The sequence below is a fragment of the Haemaphysalis longicornis genome, unplaced genomic scaffold (genome assembly GCF_048455015.1).
Source record: "Haemaphysalis longicornis isolate Haplotype H1 unplaced genomic scaffold, Haemaphysalis longicornis Haplotype H1 scaffold_7, whole genome shotgun sequence".
Lineage (NCBI taxonomy): Eukaryota > Metazoa > Arthropoda > Arachnida > Ixodida > Ixodidae > Haemaphysalis > Haemaphysalis longicornis.
The window spans coordinates 172,814,598-172,834,671 of record NW_027526422.1 but is presented as its reverse complement, the minus strand read 5'-3'; the positions used below and the strand labels follow the sequence as shown (position 1 = coordinate 172,834,671).

At 45.3% G+C, this 20,074-nt stretch overlaps 2 long non-coding RNA genes across 2 annotated transcripts in view; one reads left to right on the top strand and one right to left on the bottom strand.

The window, feature by feature from the left end:
- Positions 1–3,431, bottom strand: part of LOC144147233 (uncharacterized) — a 58,062-nt gene extending 54,631 nt beyond the window's left edge. The window contains exon 1 of the long non-coding RNA XR_013317871.1: positions 3,342–3,431. This is a non-coding gene — a long non-coding RNA (uncharacterized LOC144147233). The remainder of the gene's footprint in view (positions 1–3,341) is intronic.
- A 9,959-nt stretch (positions 3,432–13,390) lies between these two features.
- On the top strand, positions 13,391–18,694 carry LOC144145528 (uncharacterized). Its single transcript, XR_013317512.1, has 3 exons — positions 13,391–13,535; positions 15,156–15,425; positions 18,393–18,694. It is a non-coding gene; the product is annotated as an uncharacterized LOC144145528 (long non-coding RNA).
- The last annotated feature ends 1,380 nt before the right edge of the window (positions 18,695–20,074 follow it).

Below are 20,074 nucleotides of genomic sequence, written 5' to 3'. Positions count from 1 at the left end.
AGCTTCAGTAGGGCCCGACGCAGATACATCATCGTCCCTATGATGAAATTCGCAGGCAACATAACGGGAAATGGCTGAACCCTGATACGACTGATCAACAGGCTAAACTCCCATTCAGTAACTCTTGCGTACCCGAGCAAGTGTTGCCGACACAAAGCCTAAAGAACAAGTTAACAACACAATAGAGCAAGCAACTAGTAAATTCAACATTTGTATATTATTCTCACAGTTTTGTAACATTCTAAACTGTCATTTTGCTAACCAATATTCCTGTTCCAGCATACCGCCGTATATATCACTTAGCCTCTGATGTGTGTGAAGCCAGGCAAAACTTTCTGACCTGACGACTGATGGCTTAAAATAAGAGTTCATGGCATGTGCACGTTTATGGAGATAACTTCGAGTTGTGGAGTAGTAAAATCAACCCTCCTTTGTCGCTAAGCGTTGAAATAACGAGCAAGAACCACGCATATATTGCGTCGGGTATTTTCGTCTCGACGCAGTTTAATTGTTTTTCTGTAATAAAGAATGCTCCCAACGGTGGTTAGTCAGCTGCATGTGTTTGTGGCGGCTTACTGCAGAAGCGTTCAATAGTAATCTGGTGGTTAGAGTTCTTGATAAATTATAATTTATAAAAACTATACCTGAGTGCGGTAATACACACACGCGCCGAGTTTTGTGCCACATTTTCAACAGCCCACGCTTTGTATGTTTCTGGCCGGGTGGTTAGGGTGTCCGAATTCCTTCGTGGCCTCTTGTATACTACTCCAATGCAAGCCGCCCAGATCCGGCGAATTCTATTAAAGTGCTAGGGAACATATAATAAACCAAAGCTTTAGTGACCTCACTGATGCCGTTGTACGCCAATACGCTCTGCAGGAAAGCGGATTTCTGTGACGATGAGAATTAATGATGGTCGGTGATGTTAAAGACAAAACGCCTCCCATGGCTGGAATCGAACCTCGGTCCTTCACGCTATGAAACCGGCATCTATCCCTTTCCCCCACCCTCAAGAGCAGTGGGAGAGACACTGCTGTCTAGCCCCTCCCTCGCCGACCAGGTCATCCTCGTCGAGAGGGAAGCCGTGGTGAAGATGGCCAATGGATTCCCGTGAATAGGGAACCACTCCCACATGATCTTCTGATCAATGCTCCTAATAAAAGTTTCTCTCTCTCTCTCTCTCTCTCTCTCTCTCTCTCTCTCTCTCTCTCTCTCTCTCTCTCTCTCTCTCTCTCTCTCTCTCTCCGAATGCTCCATGTCGACATGGTCGAAGCGAACGCCAAGAAGCACGTCCGATTTTCGCTGTACATCCCAGCCCCAAACATTGGACCTACGGAGCGCACACCCGAACATTGGTGTGGGTATTCTAAAAAAGTGGTGCGTACCTCCATAGCAGAACATGCTCGCAGTGTGGGACTGCCGAACCAAAGAATCCATCGCGAAAAGCTCGTGTTCAACCATCGTCATCGTTAGATGTAGGGGTGCAAGGCTTTTTTTAGCGGGTTTAGCCGGCAGTTGTGATACGAGAAAAGTAAGATTACCAAGATAATTCGGCAAACGAACCCAAAATGCAGCAGGAAAGCTGTGTGTAAAGAACCGGCAGGTTGGAGTATTTTTACAATGGTTGCCGGGAAACCGAAGTCATTATCGACGCGGTCGCGCCGCTGGTCACATGAATCCAGAATTGCTTATGACAATCCACAAAGGACGTGTTATGTTTAATATGGCTATAGCTTTAAAATATTATACTCAGGGGTACTTAACTCTCAAATGTTGTAACATGACGTCACTGTTAGTCTTACCGCTGACCGACTAAACGGCACGTTCTCTTGAGATGCGCTTTAAAATGAGCATTTCAAAGACGTCTCGTGACAACTAGAAGCAATGACTTGCTACATATATCCGGTAAATTTTCATATCTGTTGTCATCAAATCAATCAACAGTAGAATGTGGACAGATTCAATTGAAGTTTTTGCAAATATGTGGCCATACGACCGTTACAACGTAGGTCTGAACCCGAAGAATAAATAGCAGTTTAATGCCTTGCATACCTTACTATGTACGCGATCTCAGCAACCAATAAACGGCATGGTTTTTTTCCTCCTGGTGTAGATAAGAGAAAGCTGACTAGCACGCACAGAGTGTGATGCCCTCTCAATAAAATTTGTCTTCGAATATCGCAAACAGGTAATAGCAAAGTTTGATATGACATACAGATATAAAAACAATTCATTTCGGTTACGCAGGAAATAACATTCCCTTCGTACGCAACTACGCACAATGTAACATTTGTGTACATGCGACCTCGCAAAACATTTTTTATTAGGACCAGTTGTAAAACTTGTGCGTGCACCGAGAAAGCAACATCGTATATTTGGTTCCGAGACCTAGCGGAACTTCGGACAACCCGAAGGGACAAGTAAGGCGTGCGGGGCAGTTCTTACCGTACCACCCCAGCTAAGGCTCTCTCATCGCGAACGCCCTCTCACAATTGAGTACAAAATCTACGCGTGTGCACGAAAGTAATGACAAGGCACGCCTTAAGATCATCATCAACCCTGCCAACAATCATCATACATAGGCCCGCATGCTCCCTCAACACATTCAGTTCTTTGTAAAACAAGCACGGGAGCAGCTAGCGAACTATCCAACCCTGCTTATCAAACTGGTCAAATCACCTTCAGACCCCCTCGACTGCGATAGATGTGCCATTTGCGCCTCTGACGAGAGCTTTCTATGGGAACACCAAAAATATCGGGGCACCCTCCGTCGGAGAAAGGCGTACACTGCACCGATAGTGTCACCTGGACACGGTCCCGCCCGTCCTTACAAGACTGCAAAGCTGCTGTATTTTTGTTGCCAGTTTTTGCGGCCTTGTTGAGTCACGTTGAATGGCGGCATCAACTGTTAGGTGAGAGCGTTCACTGCGTAAACACACCTTTCATAATTTAATTGCTATCATTCCCTCGTTTGTCCTGTTGCTCTTTTTACGCTGCCACATAAAAAAACCCATATCAAGCGAGTAATAGTTATATGATATATTATGGCGGACAGCAATTCGTTTAAACAGTGCTCCTATCAATAATTTTAGAGGCTAAAAAACTATTCAAGGATAAATTCACAAATTAGTTAACCAATTTCTCAGCTCAAGTTGCCTACAATTATCCCAGAGGCACTGTTGACCGCCGCTGGTTTATTTTTTTGAGGCGACAGAAATTAGTTATCACTGGAGTTACATCGACCAGATTACGCTTCGACGCGACTATAAAATGCAGATATAAGCATTGATATAATACTTGACGCAGACACATAAATAATTTGGTTTAACATGCGTACTCACATAGCAGCCGTTACTACACCAAAAAGCAGTATAATCTGCAGCAGGTTCATGTTTTTAGTACTCTACAGATCCCCTTTGCGTAGGCGGTCCCAGAACACTTCCAAAGCAATTTAATACCTGCACTGTTCTTATATTATCCCTCATACGGCAATTACAATGCAGCATACAAACTAAGCAATGCCCTCTAAGATTTGCCTTCGTGTTTGACTTAGTGACTTTTCTGCACTGAGGTCACTCGGTGTTATGGGCAGGTACACAATTGGACAATAGGGTAATCGCTTAACTTTGCACCTTCACCCGTTCTATATTCCTAACTCTGGCCTGCTGGCCACGCGAAATTGCTGGAATGACGCACCTCCGAAAATATTTCTTTCTTTACGGTCACTTATTATACTGCCGCACGAAGGGGCAAAGTTCATGACACAGACTTGCGGCTTGGTTAGATTTAACCACAATAATTAAACTCCAGTGCGCTTCAAAGTCAGTTCAGCGACTGGAGATCAGCATTTTACGCGACATGAAATATTGAGTACCCTTTGGTTCTTCAAGGGCAAAAGGGATTGAAAAGCGAAATGCGTGGTGCCCTCTCTGCAATATTGGAGCAAGGAATTGTTAAATTATCATTTTGTGTCTCTAAGGTGCAGATATCGGGATTCGTAAGGGGTTTCCGAATGCCTTCTTCTGATACCTGGGTGTACATAGTGTGAAATTATTCAATGTTCTTGTAAGAATCTTCTTCAACAATTTTGGAAGAGCGAGAAGTATGAGTTGAACTATCGTAAGCCAAAAGAGCGGTTTCTCGCCACTGCCGTTTCTACCTGGGTTCATCATGATCCTCGCTGGCGCACGAAATTTTGCGGTAGATACTCATGATGCTTCTCTTCTCGCCGACGTCTGCAACCAGTCCGTATTGCGCTTCGCTAACGGATGCGTTTGTTGCTGCGTCACAGGCATAGCTTTTGGACGCACCCCTCCCCCTCTCCCCCCACACACACACTTTTCATTTATGGTTCGTGTCGTTGTTTATTGATTATTTTGTTTATAGGTCCCGCACTCCGACTACGCGGGAAAGAGATAACGGAGGAACTGTGGTGGGGTTTTTGCGCTTCCACACGGCTCGAGATGTCACACGTAAAGAGGATAACGTTGCAACGTCAGATTCACCAGAATCACAGTACGAAGCTTATTTGTAGCAACGCAAACCTTAAAATTCCGCCTTTTACGTTACACGGTGCTTTTCTGTTCGTCTTACTCGGAGCGTCCTACGACCGGATGTTCGCGTGTTTGAAAGCTTAAACTAATATTTCACCGCAAGAAGGAATATTAAGTCACGCGGAATTGTCGAACGGAGTTTGCAATCTGGAAGCACCTCGACGTCGACGTCACCTTAGTGCACCGCACGCGGTAGCCAGACTACGTAGTACCCCCCTTTTCTGTCATTACACCGGCACAAAAATCTTCGAAATGCATCAAATAAGCTACGGACCTCTTCAAAGAACTTCGCACGTTTTATTTTTGTAGAGTGTTTCTTAATAAAAATTCAGTTTTGGCCGAACGGGCCCGTACTAACACATTCGAACAGTCATTTTTCCTCGGCGCCTCGGAGACTGAATAGGCTACCTGCTCCAGCTGCTACTACCACCAACGAATAACCTTTCTAACAGGCCTTTAAAAAGCATGTCCTTTAGAAAGGAGGACATTGAAGAAGGCCCCATAAGTACTGAAAACTCATCTCGAGCTCTTTTCTTGCTCTCACACCCCTTTCAGGTGCCATGCCATGCCCATCCCTCATAACATATGTCCACGATACCTTTGAGGGATAAATGAATAAGCAACTATTATAGTCCTGAGAGCTTTCTTGTTTCTCGTGTGTTTTACTTCAGCGCATTTTCCTCTTCCAGCCACTTTAATATGAACTGAACGGCGAAGCGGAGGCCGCTGTCGTATCCTCGCAGTGCCGCCCGGCGAACTTTCGACATCGTGCCTCTGAAGATTTTCTGCCACACAAATGTTGTCTAGAAAGTTTATTTTGTAAATTGCGGCCTTTAGTCGGATAATCAGGCGTTTGCGATCACTCTCCCTGCTTTTCTGCGGAACTTGCTGTCTCAGCAACCCCACAAGTTTTAAGTGTAACCACAGACATGTCCTCACATCCGCGCACTCTGGATGTGCATGGCTATGGCAGTTTCGTCGGGACGAACATGAGTGCTTTGCAGTGTCATGCACGGCAAAGTTACGTAAGCCCCAGGCTGCATCACTCAACGCAATTTTCAGGCACATCGCGTGTTCCTATGAAACCACCGCATTACGGGGCGCTTCACGTCACCTCTCAACCCACATGAGGATGGCGCGTCAATAAACCGGGAAATGTGTTCATAAATTGACAGCGTCCTCAGCACCAATAAAACCTCCGCCACATCTCCACCTTAACGGGACGCAACTGCCGCTTCAAATCGCCTTACTAGTCCAGACCGAAGCAGTGGCGAACCGCGACCAGGGGGCCGACGCACTCAAAACTCCCTACCCAGAATTTAATGTTGGTTGTAACTTTCTTTGGGGCGACATTAGGCGGGCGCCTTGTTGTCTTCAGGTTTCAACCGTGGTGGTAATCGCAACGGAAACTCAATTATTTGAGTTTGTAACCCACCTACATCAGGCCTTTCGCAACGCATCCGAAATTCATGCCACATTCATAGAGTTTACAAAAGCATTTCATAAAGCACCTCATGAACGCCTAACGATGAAACTTGGCGCTCTTAAGCCTAACAGCGGCGTTATCAATTAAATTGCAACATTTCTACCCAAGCGCTGTCAATAGGTTTCAGTAAATGACCAGAATTCCCCTTTAACAAAATTCAAATCAAGAGTGTCTCAGGGCTCTGTACTGGGACCAATTTTATTTGTACTTTACAATAATGACGTGAGTAATAACTTTAGTTTTAATGTTGGGGTATTCGCTGATGATTGCGTGACTTCGAGACAAATTAACAGGTATAAAACTTTAAGCTTTACACACAGGCCTGTTCAATATTTTTAGCTGTTGTGAGCAGCGGCAAATGAAAATAAATGCTCCAATTACGAAAGCTATGAAAGTTACCAGGTCTACTAATATGTATCTTAATTCATATTCTATTAATAACATGCTGATCGGAAGCGTTACTACCTTAAATATCTATTTGTCTATTTGTCGTTTACACTCACGTCGAATGAACATACTGATGCTACAATTTCCAAGGCGAGTAGAACACTAGGCTTCATCAAACGAAGTTTGCATTTAACAAGCCAGTCAACTAAACTTTTAGCTTATACTTCACTAGTTAGATCTAAAGTTGGGTACGCGTCGATTATTTGGAACCTGGCTCAATGTCTCAGGCGTTCTGCTGCTGAGCACGAGAACGCGGGTTCGATTCCCGGCCGCGGCGGTCGCTTTTCTGAGGAGCCGAAAGGCAAAAACGCCCGTGTGTACGAGATTTCTGCGCATGTTAAAGGTCCCCAGGTGGTCAAAATTAATCTGGAGCCCTCCACTACGGCCCGCCTCATCGGCGCGTTGCCGCAGTAAACCCTACAATCAATCAAATCCTTATTTCGAATCCAAAACAGACATACTTAACAAACAAATTGGGGGCCTTACAAAATAAAGCCGCACGTTTCATGTCTAGGAACAAATCCCGCAGGTCTAGCATCATGCACTGTCCTTGAAGATTCCCTGCAGCTGCCCTCCCTCGAAAAACAAAAATTACTAGCATTACTTTCTCCTTTCCACCGGCTGCATCATACTGCGTCATCATTTTCTGCATTGAATATCAAACCTGCCCATCGCATTTTTCCACGTCTAGATCACCCTTTCAAAGTCATCCCCTTGTTTGCCAGTATTAACCTTCTTCGTCATTCCCCGCTGTGTTTGGCGATTATTCATTGCAATCGATTACCAGAAGGCATTGCAACAATTCATATTCATGAATCGTTTGTAGGCCATTTCAAGCGGTTTTTATGTAGACATAGCTGAAATTATCAGATTCATGAACCATGTACAATGTGCGCTGACTTTGTATGTTTTGGTTATTTACTTTTTTGGTGTTTTCCTACCTTTTCCTTTTACATTCCCGCTCTTGACTGTGTTTGTTCTTGAATTGAAATTGATCGAACACAATGTTACCTTCCCCCTATATAATGCCCTCCTGGGCTTTTAGAGTATATGAATGAAAAACAATGTAGAGCAAGGTAACGCCCTTTACAGAAGCTTTCGGTTGAAGCATAGGCGCGTCTGCTTTTTAGCAGCTCCATGTGCGGAGACAAATTTGTTCTGCCCTACCCGAACAGACCATACATATCATGTTTCCCGAAAGCGTACAGCCTAAGCCAGGCATATCTGCTGACCAGTGATTGCCGCCGCGCGTGCTTTCGCTTAAAATTCTTCGTTGGTGCTGATAACGCTAACCGTTGTCGCTCCCTAAACAATTGCTACGGTGGAGAAGGTACGCTCTCAAAGCAGCAAGATGGCGAAAACTGCGAGAAGCAGGCGTCTATTTCAAGCACTTGAGCTTAGTCTTCAAGCCCTCGGAAGGTAAGATGCACGCGGAATACGACCTAAGGCATCTCTCGGCATGTGTTGGTGAGGTGCACTTTCAGGTTTTAGCTTTTCGGTGTCATCTTGCCTTCATTATCTCACAGTGTTTGAAAAAATGAACTATTCGAATGTTACAATTGATTTTTATAAATTTGCTCCTTGTTGCACACTAAACTTTTTAACACCCTTTAAGGTGCTAAAAGGGTGCACTCAACATTTTGCACCCTTTTTGCACCTTCTAGGGACCAGAACATTGCTCCGGCGCCCAATCATGAGGGTGCCACAAATTAAGGGGTGTAAATCTTAACATTTTTACACCCTTTAAGGTGCTAGAGGGGTGTACTGAACATTTTGCACCTTTTTTGCACCTTTCCAGCGCCCAAATATTGGTCGGGCACCCCACCTCGAGGGTGCCAAAATTCGGGGGTGTAATCAACAGTTTCAAAGGGTGCTACGACCGTTAAAGGGGTGCTAAAAAGTATTTCTTCTCGATTGGGGTCTTACCACGGCACCCTATCGTTAGGGTGCCTAAAAGAACGGTGTGTGAATGCAAGCATGCAAAATTGCACAAAAACAGGCTGAATGTTTAAACCGCACATTGCACTATTTCACCTCCCGTTGAGAGGTTTATATATGAACTCTCCACATAGACCAGGGGAAATGCTCTAAAATTGCTGTTCGTAAATTGAACAAAACGTGCTGAATGCTTAAACTCCACTCTGCACTAATCTACTTCTTCGAGTGTATCACAAGGTTCGTTTCGATGTCTGGGTGCACGGGAAGGGAAGGCTACAAAATGCCTCTTGTAGTCCTATAAATAAAACTTTTACGCAAGGCATCCGTATCCTCAACGAAATCGAATTTGCCTAAGAATTTGTTCCCGTATTATTATGCCCCGGGCAAAAAGTCCAACAAGACTTTCTTGTTGGGCTCACAGCACGCCTGTGGGGCTAGTACGAAGTTCTGTCGGCACTCTATCGTTACAATAGCCTAGTCTTCCTAAACAGGGAGTTTAACCTTGATGGCGTTTGTGGGGCCAATAAGAAGCTCTGTCGGCACTCTATCGTCCCAACAGCGTAGTCTTCCAACAGGGAGTTTAACCGTGATGGCGTTTACCGGCTCGCCAACACGATCAGTGAACGCCAACAGACGCCTTGTTCGTAATCAGCGGCGCGAGCGCGCCATCAGACAGAACTGACAGACGCCCTGAAGGTGGTTTTTAGGGCCTAAACAGCAGCGTCTATGTCTGGCATAGACGCTAGACGTCAACGTTTGTGTTCTGAATTTTCCCTTCAATAAGTAACAGTCAGACGGACGATAACATAACGATGTGAAGATATGCTTTGGCTCATACCACGGCAAGCACAATCGTTTGTGGCTGCAGCCTCGGTTGCTCTTCGTCCACAACAAAATTAATCGGCTGTACAGCTTTCTTCGAGGGCGTGTATGCAGGGGTTCTATCTTCCTTTTTTGGGCAGGCCGACGGGGGCGGTCGTGTAAAATCATTTTCGCTCGTCGCTGCCGTAGGGTTGCCACCTTCCCGGTTTTGGACCGGCCCGACCGGTTTTTTAAACAGCGGGCTGGTTGCCGGTCCATATCTAAAACTGGCCGTCATCAGCCGGTTTTTTGGCTTTTGTGCCGTGATTATGTCCGTTTTGGCGTTTTATAAGCGTTAATTCAACAACTAAGACGATACATACGTGTCGACAAGCTGCGCAAAGACACGCGAGCAGAGAAAAAATTTCCCCGCATTTCCCCGAGGGGAAGAATGTGAAAGTGCGAATGCAGGAGTTGAATTTGCGCGGTTCGGTAATGTTCGCGAAAGAGAGATCACACACAAACACACACAACTACAAAGAAAGAAAGATGCATTTATTCACAGACACCTATTTGTGTTGTGGTTGTACTTGATTGCTAGAGCGGATCTCAGCTTTGAAATTTCGTGTCAGTACTCCTTTAGGCGGGTGCATTAGCCCTTCTCACGCCCGATTCCTGGCCAATCCCCCACGTGGGTATGTGCCATGTCAGCGGCCAGGCAGCCCGCGCCCATCTCCCCCTGTTGCCAAGGAAGACGAGGAGATTCCTGGCCAATCTCCCACGTGGGTATGTGCCACCTCCCCCCGTTGCCAAGGAAGACGAGGAGCGCGCGCACCCGCAGCTGTTGCTATGTGGACGGACGGCGGTCAACGGAATTCAGGGTCGCTTATAAAGTGCATTCGTACTTAAAATACGCGGGCGAGCGCGCTGCCTCAGATGGAGGGGGACCTAAGGGAAGAACAAAATAACGAAATTCTACGGCCGCGGTCAGGTCAGCAATTGCGGTTACTTTTCCGTGAAGCACATGCAGAGCGATTAACCAAACTCTCAATCACTTTCAGTACAAACGTTATGTTGATTTCTCTCTAAGAAAACACTACAATAAATGGCACTTCATGTTAAAAAACATGGCGTCTTTTTTCAACACAAATCCCCCTCCCCCCCCCCCTCCCCCCCACCCCGGAAGGCCCGTTTTTTTTTCGGGGAAAGGTGGTAACCCTACGCTGCTGTTCTGCCTACCTGCTTACTGTACCTATTACGTCGCCGCCACCGCATGCTTCGGTCGCGTTCTAATAATCCCCACTTGTTACAAACTCAGAGGTTTTCGCACTGTTAGCAGTCGTTTTACACGATGGGTTTGATGCGCCTGACATGCCAGGAGTGACATCGCTTGTAGTATTAGAGCGACGTTGCTTCTCTGCAAGACGGTACCGGTCAAACAAGCGTTATCAACGCCATAATTCTAACGGCACATTCCATTTATTTCGTGGCTACCGTGGCTTGCGCAGGAAAGGTCGGGTTGACTGCGATAGCTTTTCTTGAGTCAAATAATGGAGCTTTGCCTCAATCGCTTGCAGCGCTAGCAATGCGGCCTCGTCTGCAAGACCGGTGCGTGAGAAACAAGCGTTAGGACAGCCAGAATTTCAAAAATGCTGCATAAACTAGACACAAGCGACAATATTCGTTGAAAACTTACGTAAGTATAGAGTTGTTTTAGGCGCCCCGTACACGGCCTGCCGAGATAGCTGATTGTTAACGCGTCCGTTTACTGTTTTGTAGGTCAATGGTTCGATTCCTCGTCGAACGTGGTTTTTTTTTTAGGTGAGGGTTTCATTAGCTCCTTTTTTTACGACCAGGGTAAGCGCCTGTTCCTTGCTTTCTATCACGCCGACATTTACCGCCCTCTTCCTAAACCCAAAGTAGCTCGTTTTCTCGCACGTTCTCTCTTGAGAAGCCCGCCGTGAAAATAAAACCAAAACAAACGTCAAAACCTATTCACAATATCAGTATATATGTCAATTACTTTATGTGTATTCACTTTTTCTGTTTAAAAACCTTAAATTTAAGTTATAAACACATTTCAGACTTTGAAAGCAGAAAGATAATTACCAACATTACAGTACTAACACAATTTTCGTCAAACATAGAGGTCTGGCATTTGTAGTCTGGCAACCATCTCTCACTTTTTGTGTGTTTTTTCATGGCGTTTTGTGCCGAGTGGTTGGTGGCGTGATTTAATCTGTTTTATCTATTTCAAGCTTAAATCATAGTTATAGAAGCTTTATGGGTGATGTCTACCCTTCCAACCTACGCGTGTGTTGAACATAGGCCTCCTGCGCTGCCCAGGGGGCGCTGCGCAAGCGGCTTCCGGGCAGTACTTCCGGGTAGTACAAAGCTGCGCGGGTCCCATAGGATCCCGTGTTGACAGAAGCAAAATGAGCTCGACGCTCCCGATTATTCTGCGACGTGGTCACCAGTTCATCCCCGACGCGTCCGATCTATTTCAGCGATCAACTTGGCATTAGGGGAAAAAGCTTTGCAGCGCTTAACACGTTTACAGCGCCGACGAAAGTGCCGGGACCGTGACGGCGTCTGCTACTCGCAGGTTCACCGATCGATGGTCGTACGAAGTGAAATTTTAGGGGAAATTTCTAGTTTAAACTAATACTCTAGGTGACAGAGACTTCTCAAAAACAGCCAAGAAGAGTGACGCAATCGGTGATGATCGCGCTTTAAAAAGCCAGCGAGTCCGGCGTACCGCAGGCTCGCCTGCTGCGGTGCGCCGTTCTTTTGCGTACCTGCACACTATGCGTGCACTTTCATTAATTAGTGCTCGTTTGCGTCGCTGTTACGAATACATGGTGCAGCGTTAGCTTGCCGTTTTGTTGCGTGTCTAAGTGACAAATTGCCGCGACCGTCAGAAGCGTGAAATCTGTTTTGCGATTCCGAAATTAGTGGCCGGAAAACAAAGTGGTCGGGCGAACTAAGAGGCCGCTCGCTTTCCTTGTTTGCTCTCGCTTTACTTAATTACGCTCTTGCAGTATACATTCCCAGTTTGCACTTAATAGCCTAGAATGACGGTCAGCAACGTCCGAGTTCCGTGCAGCCGACACCGCGGAGGGCTGGACGGCAAATCGGAAAAGGGAAGGGGGGGGGCGGAAGAGGGGGGCTTTGAATGCAAAGAGAAAAAAATTCAGCGAATTTCTAATAATATTTGACAATAATCTGGCGAAGTGTGAAGATGGGGGTGCAATTCAACTGGAGGACGCCAGTTCTCTGTTCTTGCCTCGCTGTCTAACTCCATTTGAAGTCAAAACTGGCGTGTCGGCGTTCAGATTCGACGACCCCTGCACTAGAAAACCAACACAGTCAGTGATGATCGTATGTATACATTCGGGGCCCTGTGCCGTGTATGCGGCTGTGTTATGTTATGCTGTGTTATGTGGTGTTATAGAAGTACACATCTCTGCAGGCAGCGAGCGTGTGATTTGGTGCATGTTTTGCGTCCTTTAATAGCGCTTAATTTGTTTATTTGGCGCTATTGCCCCACCTACTTGCTAGTATACATGTACCCTCCCGTTCGTAAATCGTGCGGCGTAAAACGTTATGCATGAATCATTTAGTTTGCGAAAATACGAAACAAAATTTCCACTCGTTTCAAAGCCGGTGCCAGGCCAGCAGTGTCAGCTGAGTCGGCTGCGCAATTCTTGCGTCCGCTTGCATGCTCCCGTTGAAGCAACCTTTTGCAGTTACCTCAGGATATAGGATAAGCAGCGTTCCGTGTTTATGCTACTCGTGAACTTTCCTTTTTCGCCCTCACGCAAGAAGAAAAAACTGTAACTGTCGTGAAACAGTTAAACCACCCGACCTGGCGATACTGTCCCACGCCGCGACCATCGCGAAAGCTCGCTAAAAGAAAGCCGACAAATCGGCTTCTTTTAGCGGATATTATTTTGTTTAGCCTCTGCAACTACTTTAAGGGCTATTTCATACAATATGCAGTCATTTAAACTCGCCACACAGCGCCACAACCAACTTTCACTCTGGCTTGTAATTGAAAACACATGGAGGGCGGCGAGGGTCGTCTGCTTTTGTACTACCCAGAGGCGTTGGCCGCTAGGGGCGCTGCATGTCGCCAAACCTCCAGCGCAGGAGGCCTATGGGGACCCCGGAAGAACGATCATCGCCGGATAAAATACTGCGTGTCAAAAGTGGATGACATTGCATCAGAACAAAGCGTGTTCGTGTGTCCGCGAGATGAAGACGACAGTGAAGGAGAATTGTACGTTGGAAACATCGTTTTTGCTCGGGTAAGTACGCATTTTTTATTATTCTGTATTTGGTTGGAACGAGTTCTGGTGTTTATGGGTCAGTAATTCGCTAGACCCCCATCTCGTTTGCTCTGAGAGCCTACGTGAGTTAGTATACTTGTTTGGCGCCCAGTCCACCGTTTCCGCAGAAGTCAGCATCAATTTACGCTGAAGCTAGACCTTGGCTACGATGCTCGCGCTGTGGTACACGGCTGCTAATAATTTCACATCACGCAAGGCTCTCTAACACCGGGGCGTTTGTTTATGTGTCTCTCAAACAGTGCCTTTGCGGTTGCAGATCGCAGTCGCAATTTCGCGTGAGTGGCACAACGCTGTGATTAGTCCTCCCTCGTGAATACCCGCGGTATACCAAGAAATAACATGAACAGGAGGTTCCCTGGAAGTGCATGTGAAAAAGCGTACACTTGATTCCATGGCTGGCGTCTCGTAGGTGTTGTAAAATCTCCCCCCCCCCCTTTACACGAATTCCGTGCAGTGCGCTTCGGAGCTATTGCGCTCGCGAGACCGGCGACCGTACGCCTCGCGGTCTTCGGGCCGCGATATGTGTGCTGTTCTCGTGAAGCTCGACAACAGCGTCGTGAAATTGCCGCACTCGCTCGCCAACGCGCCCCGACAGCGTACGCGTCGACCGGGTGCTGACGGCGTTGGGCTGGAAGAAAAGCAGGCAAGAGATGAGGGCGCACGAGGTGTAGTTAAACAGATGAGAATTTACAAAGTGCAAGGTGGAGAAAATAGTGTGCAAGGGCCGGAAACGGTGAGAGAGTTCGGGCCGCGTTAAACAGATGAGAATTTACAACGTGCAAGGGGGAGAAAATAGTATGCTAGGCCAGGAAACGGTGAGAGAGTTCGGGCCGCGCGCCAGCGAGCGAGTACGGTAATTTACGTTGCCGAGCTTCACGAGTCTGACACGAATATGACGACGCCCGTCTGAGAGTTCATAGAGGTATAGAATTCACATACGTGCAAATTTAAGGTGAAATGTGCGCATGTGGCCTCACAGGGAGTTAGCATAGTCTCGGGGTAGTGGGGGAGATTTCACAACGCCTACGAGGCGCCTGCCGATTCCGTCAGAGTAGCTCTCGGGAAGTCTGGGGCTTGATATCAGAGGCATATGTATTGTTTAAATTAGTGCAGAAAATTGAGCCAATTCGCAAGTTCTCATTTTCGCAAAACCGCAGGCCATACAGAGACTAACAAGAAATCTGTAGGCACTCACTCAACTCGATTTATATTGGAGAATTGAACGTACAGATACAAGTCAGACATTGAAATGGAGGAGCCTTAACTATCACACACCAGTTCCGATTGAAAGCAAGGGATACAGATGAGCTGCTAGCATGCGTTCCATGCAAATTAGCTCAGTAGCTAGCTTTGCATATATCATGCATACCCCACTCACAGTACCTGCGGGTCTAATAAATACATTCTTACTGTGACCTCAATTTCACTTGGGGTGTTCCGGGAATGTTCTTATTAGTGCCTTGGAGGTTACTGTCTTTAAGCGATTAAAAATCTACTTGATGTAAGCATTCGTGCTTTGTGTGTGCTCTTCTTGTATTTCAACAAGTGTCAGCACACTCACAGATTATGCACCTGCAGGTGCTGCTGCTGGCTGTCCTGGGTCAGCTGCCTTCCAGTCCAGTTTCAAAGGCTTTGCCACGGCCTCCCTTGGCCAACCGACACTGCACCTGCTGTACCCAAGTACTGCCTGGCCTTTCGTTGGTGCTCCGTACGCTTTGCCGCCAGGAATGGTCATTCATCCATCATCTGGCCGCTTGGACCACCCGTTCAGAAGTCAGCGCATTTGCTCGACACATCGGTCCAGGCACTGCTGCCATATCGGTGCACCCACCGATTATGTACTTTCAGGTTAGTTATTGCATGTTGTGGAACCTGCCATGATGTATACCTGTTAGCAGTGCTGTGGCCTCTGATTATTTGAAACATTTTCATGAAGCAGTGCTGTGCGTATGGAGCGTGTCATTGCTTAGCAGAGATACTGAAGAGAATCTGGGGCCGACGACTAAAGGGCAAGAAGAGAAATTGAACTGACTTTGAAGCAAGTATTCGTATGTAATCAAGCCAAGCAAACATTTAGGATCTTTCGATATGGTTTTAAACTTGCAATACAAACTGGTCCACTTCAGATCATACTGGTATTAATCATACTATACCGAAAAGTACATCCCGCAGTCTGTAGAATTCTGACAGCGCTTTTTTCGCAGTCTCTCATGACAGGCACTATTCTCAATGGTTGGAAGATAGTCGAGGTAGCACCAGTCTTTAAATCAGGAGATGGTACTTTACCGTTAAATTTCCCTAACAAGCACCATATGCAAGGTCGGGAAACATTTCATCCACTCTGAGGTCGCTAATTATTTATAAAATCACAATATCACATTCGAGTATCACCGCGGTTTTCACAAGGGTTACTTGAGAAACACAACTTTCAGGATTTGTTCACGATCTACATTGATCCATTGACGCAGGCTTACAAACTGCGGTAGTTTTTCTCAAATTTTCTAAAGCATTCAATCGCATTGCACACCACAGACTACTTCTCAAACTTCAACCTAATGTCCTCACTTGAGCGAAAGATTTTCATTCTTCTCAAATGCAGTTTACTTCTAATAACTATATACTTGTTTTGCTCGTGCCACTTTGTTGTCCCCCCAGGCAGGTTGCTTGGTCTATCTTCCATGTTGCATATCCTCCCATGTAGGTCTATTTGCAGATGATGTTGTAATTTATCACACAATTTCTTTCAACTACTACCGTCAATGCTTTCAATCTGATCTTAACACAATTAACTCCTGGTGCTGCAAATGGCTAATGTCGCTTACCTCTAAAACAAAGTGCATTACTTTAACGGTGGCAAGTCTCGAATTGTAAATACTTACTTCATTAACAACAGCCTGATTACCTCTTGAGACAAAGGTGTTTTGGTAGGCCGGTAGGGGAGGGGGGATTGCATGGTGGATTTCAAAAGGTACATCGATTGGAAAAATAAGACGTGTGAAAAATATTTTCATTTGCACTCCAAAACTCGCTTTATTTTATATAATTAACCCACTGCAGTGGCTAGGGTGGTGTGCTGTGGAGGCGAATGTCGGTTAGATACCGCTTGGTGTGGCCGCTTTTCAGATGGAGGCAACACGTAAGACGCCCGTGTTTTGAGATTTCGATGCGCACAAAAATACCCAGATGGTGAAAATTAATGCGAAGCCTTCCCCTACAGTGCTCCCCATATCCCGAGTGTAGCTTTGGCGTGTTAAACCACCACCGTTTTTTTCATGTTTTTGGTATATTACCAGCTACTGTAGCAGGTGCAACTTAAAGGTAAAATTATACATAATGTTTCCAATAGCTAAATATAAAGGCCATATTGAAGTGCGTTTATGGGTCTATCTTTAAAGGTAAAATTATACCTAATGTTTCCAAGAGCTAAATATAAAGGCCATATTGAAGTGCGTTTATGGGTCTATCTCATAGCAGTAGTGAAAGGTTATATACTCTGGTGCAGGTTAAGAACGGCAATGGCTCATGTGGTGTAGTCCAGTGTTTGACGGAATGCCGTGTAGGCAGGTAAAAACATTATTGCAGTGATGAAACGTAGGTCATGAGACCAAGTAAAGAAAGCCATTTAACGGTTTGTTGCTTGTTATCGGTGAGCATGCGTCGTGGAAAACGAATCTATATATTGGGCATTACGCGGCGCAATGAGTTTGCATAGGTATGGTGCAGATTGCCATCCATTATGTTGATAATGTTGGGCGTCGTCTGAACGGTGAGGGACTCGAGCAGCAATCGAGAAGATAAAATGCACTCAGTTGTCAGTAATTTCGCCTTGTTCCAGTCGACCACGTGTCCCGTCCTCTCACGGTGCTCTGCCAGTGGACTTGTTTTTGCATGGCCCTTGTTCACTTCGTTCCAGTGCTGCATTAATCTTCTGTGCAGATTGTCCGTTTCGCCAATGTACACTGATTTGCATTCAGCGCATGGAATCTAATAAACAATACCCGGAAGCTTGGAGCGTGAGAGGGGGTCTTTCACGCTGACAATGTCAGAACATAGCTTGCTAGTGGGCACATGCACGATGTATGCACTGCGTTTCTTGAAAATGTGTGCGAGAGTTTCACCGATGTGTGGGACGTAGGTAATTGCTGCACGTTTTGATGCAGTCCTTGTGGCTGCCTAAAGCATTATATTTAGAAAAAAGCGAAGAGGGCGACTAGCAGGAATCCGCATTGACATTAGCAGGCAGAAGCGTCTACAAGGCCTGTGTCAAAACGTGCTGCAATTCTCGTCTTACACATCAATCAAGCTTTTGCACGCATTTTCAAGAAACAGATTGTGCACATCATTCACGTGCCCACTAGCAAGCTATGTTCTGACATTGTCAGCGTGAAAGACCCCCTCTCATGCTTCAAGCTTCCAGGTGTTGTTTATGTTTTGAAGGTGACACCTCCTGAAGGTGACACCTCCTTTAAAGGTGACACCTCCTTCCTTGCCGATTTATGATGCCTGATTGTTCAGTTTGTGGGGATAAGTTTAGCAGATTGCTCACATGTCCAACCTGTATTTGTGCTTGAGCAGTCAAACGCTGATGTTAGCAGTGAAGTAGGTGAAAATTGTACTTTGATTGTAGTTGTGTGCAGATTACTTACATTGTGTTAATTCGTAGAAAAGCAAAATTGAGGTAACCCTGCTAAATGTTCCACATTGCAGCATTTTATTATGCAAACGTTAAGGAGTTCAGCTGCTTGTTAAAGGTGAAATAAACAGTGGTACAAAAAGAAGAGCATCTACTAAACAGAAATATCTTCACAATTGCAGGATGCCAACGGTCCGCCTACCAACTTGTGTCCTGCATCGTTTCTGCTGGCTGGAGCGGCTCATGGAACATTTTCCAGCTTCTCAAAGTTTGTGGTCAAGCGCTCCTCCAAGTGAAAGATGCCGCAGGGGGATCTTTTGTTTTAATGCCACAATTTCACGTGCTCAGCAGCTAATTTACTCCTAAGGCTTTTTAAATATTCATCACCCAAGAGGGCATGTTACCTTCGTCTTTGGTGGAATGTGTCTGCACTCGGGTTATTTGTGACAGAAACAAGTGAACCGCGTCGTGAGAGTCATTGAGGCCTTGTTGATTGTGTATGCTTATGAAATGACATTTACATTCGGCTGAATACTTTCCGAATATTACGATTTGTGAACAAATTATAGTAAAAGTCATGATTAGTTGTATACACAGTGCAGGAAGGAAATGACAACATACGTTTAAGCACCTCTGATATTTCAGATCGTTGGCTGGTGAGCAATAAAAGAAAACTGAATTTTTTTTAAAGTAAAATCAAAATATTCGGTGTCACCAGTGCATGACCATAGTAAAAGCTATCTAGTCACCAAATTTAGAATTAGACACGAAATGCCAAGAAAAATAGGGAAATAAACTAGACAGCTCACTACAATAAACCAATTCGTAAAATTCCTCAATGTCTATAAAGTGATGATTCAGGCGGGTTAGTTAAGGTGTCAGTGGGTTTACACACCCAACGTGCAGGGAAGCACATGAGCTCTCAATATTAACATGTTTTTAGTGAAGACCGTCTTCCTTCATTAAGCTGCTTTGCACATTGATGCCAGTCTGATAAATGTAGTCCTGAATTTTTGTTATGATCAATCTTTGTATGGGAACCATATATTTTTATGTGATGTCGCTGTGTATTTCTGAAACTGTATCTAGTCACCAATTCCAATTTGTTGTGGTCAGGTTTTTTCAACTAATTCGTAGCTTTTTTAACAATTATGGTATATGTTGCGTGCCTAAAGGAATGCCTCATTGCATGTTTAGCCTATGTAGTTTTGAAAGCGGACATTTTGCTTCAAAGTGGAATGTCGGGCTAGCAACATGGTTTTTTGCGTGCTGCTCACTTTCATTCATGTCATTATTTTTTATATTATCATTTAAAATTAAAAGCCAACCAATTTGCTGTCGTTTTAATTTCGTCACCTACTTTATACTTTTTTTTAAGAGAACGACGGGACAAACTTGTGCCGTCATTCTGTTTTAACTGTTTCCTGTGTTTACCACTGGTTTTGTATGCATTCAAACATTTTTTATGAGTTTGTTGAACAGTGATTAGTTCAGGTGCTCAAACAATTTTTGGCTGCGAAGGCTCCCTGTAGCATTTATATAAGTGCTCTCTGCTCTATTTTTGAGCCAATACCCCATCACCAGTCTTCATGAGGTGGTCTTGTAGAAATGAAGTTGAAATAAATATTTGTTTGCATTGCTTTACATATTTTGAAAGAATTTCTTGTTTATTCTTGTTTTTTTCAACCCTGTTTCAGAATCCTGCTTAAGGAATTTCCTCTTTTATTTTTTTTCAGAACCAGGAAGGGTGCTCATCCTCGGTTCTTGTTGAAGCAGCAGTATCCATACTTCACACCTGAGCTCTGAACACACACTAATTATGGTATGAAACATTCTACCAGCATAAGCTTGCTTTGTAGAGGTA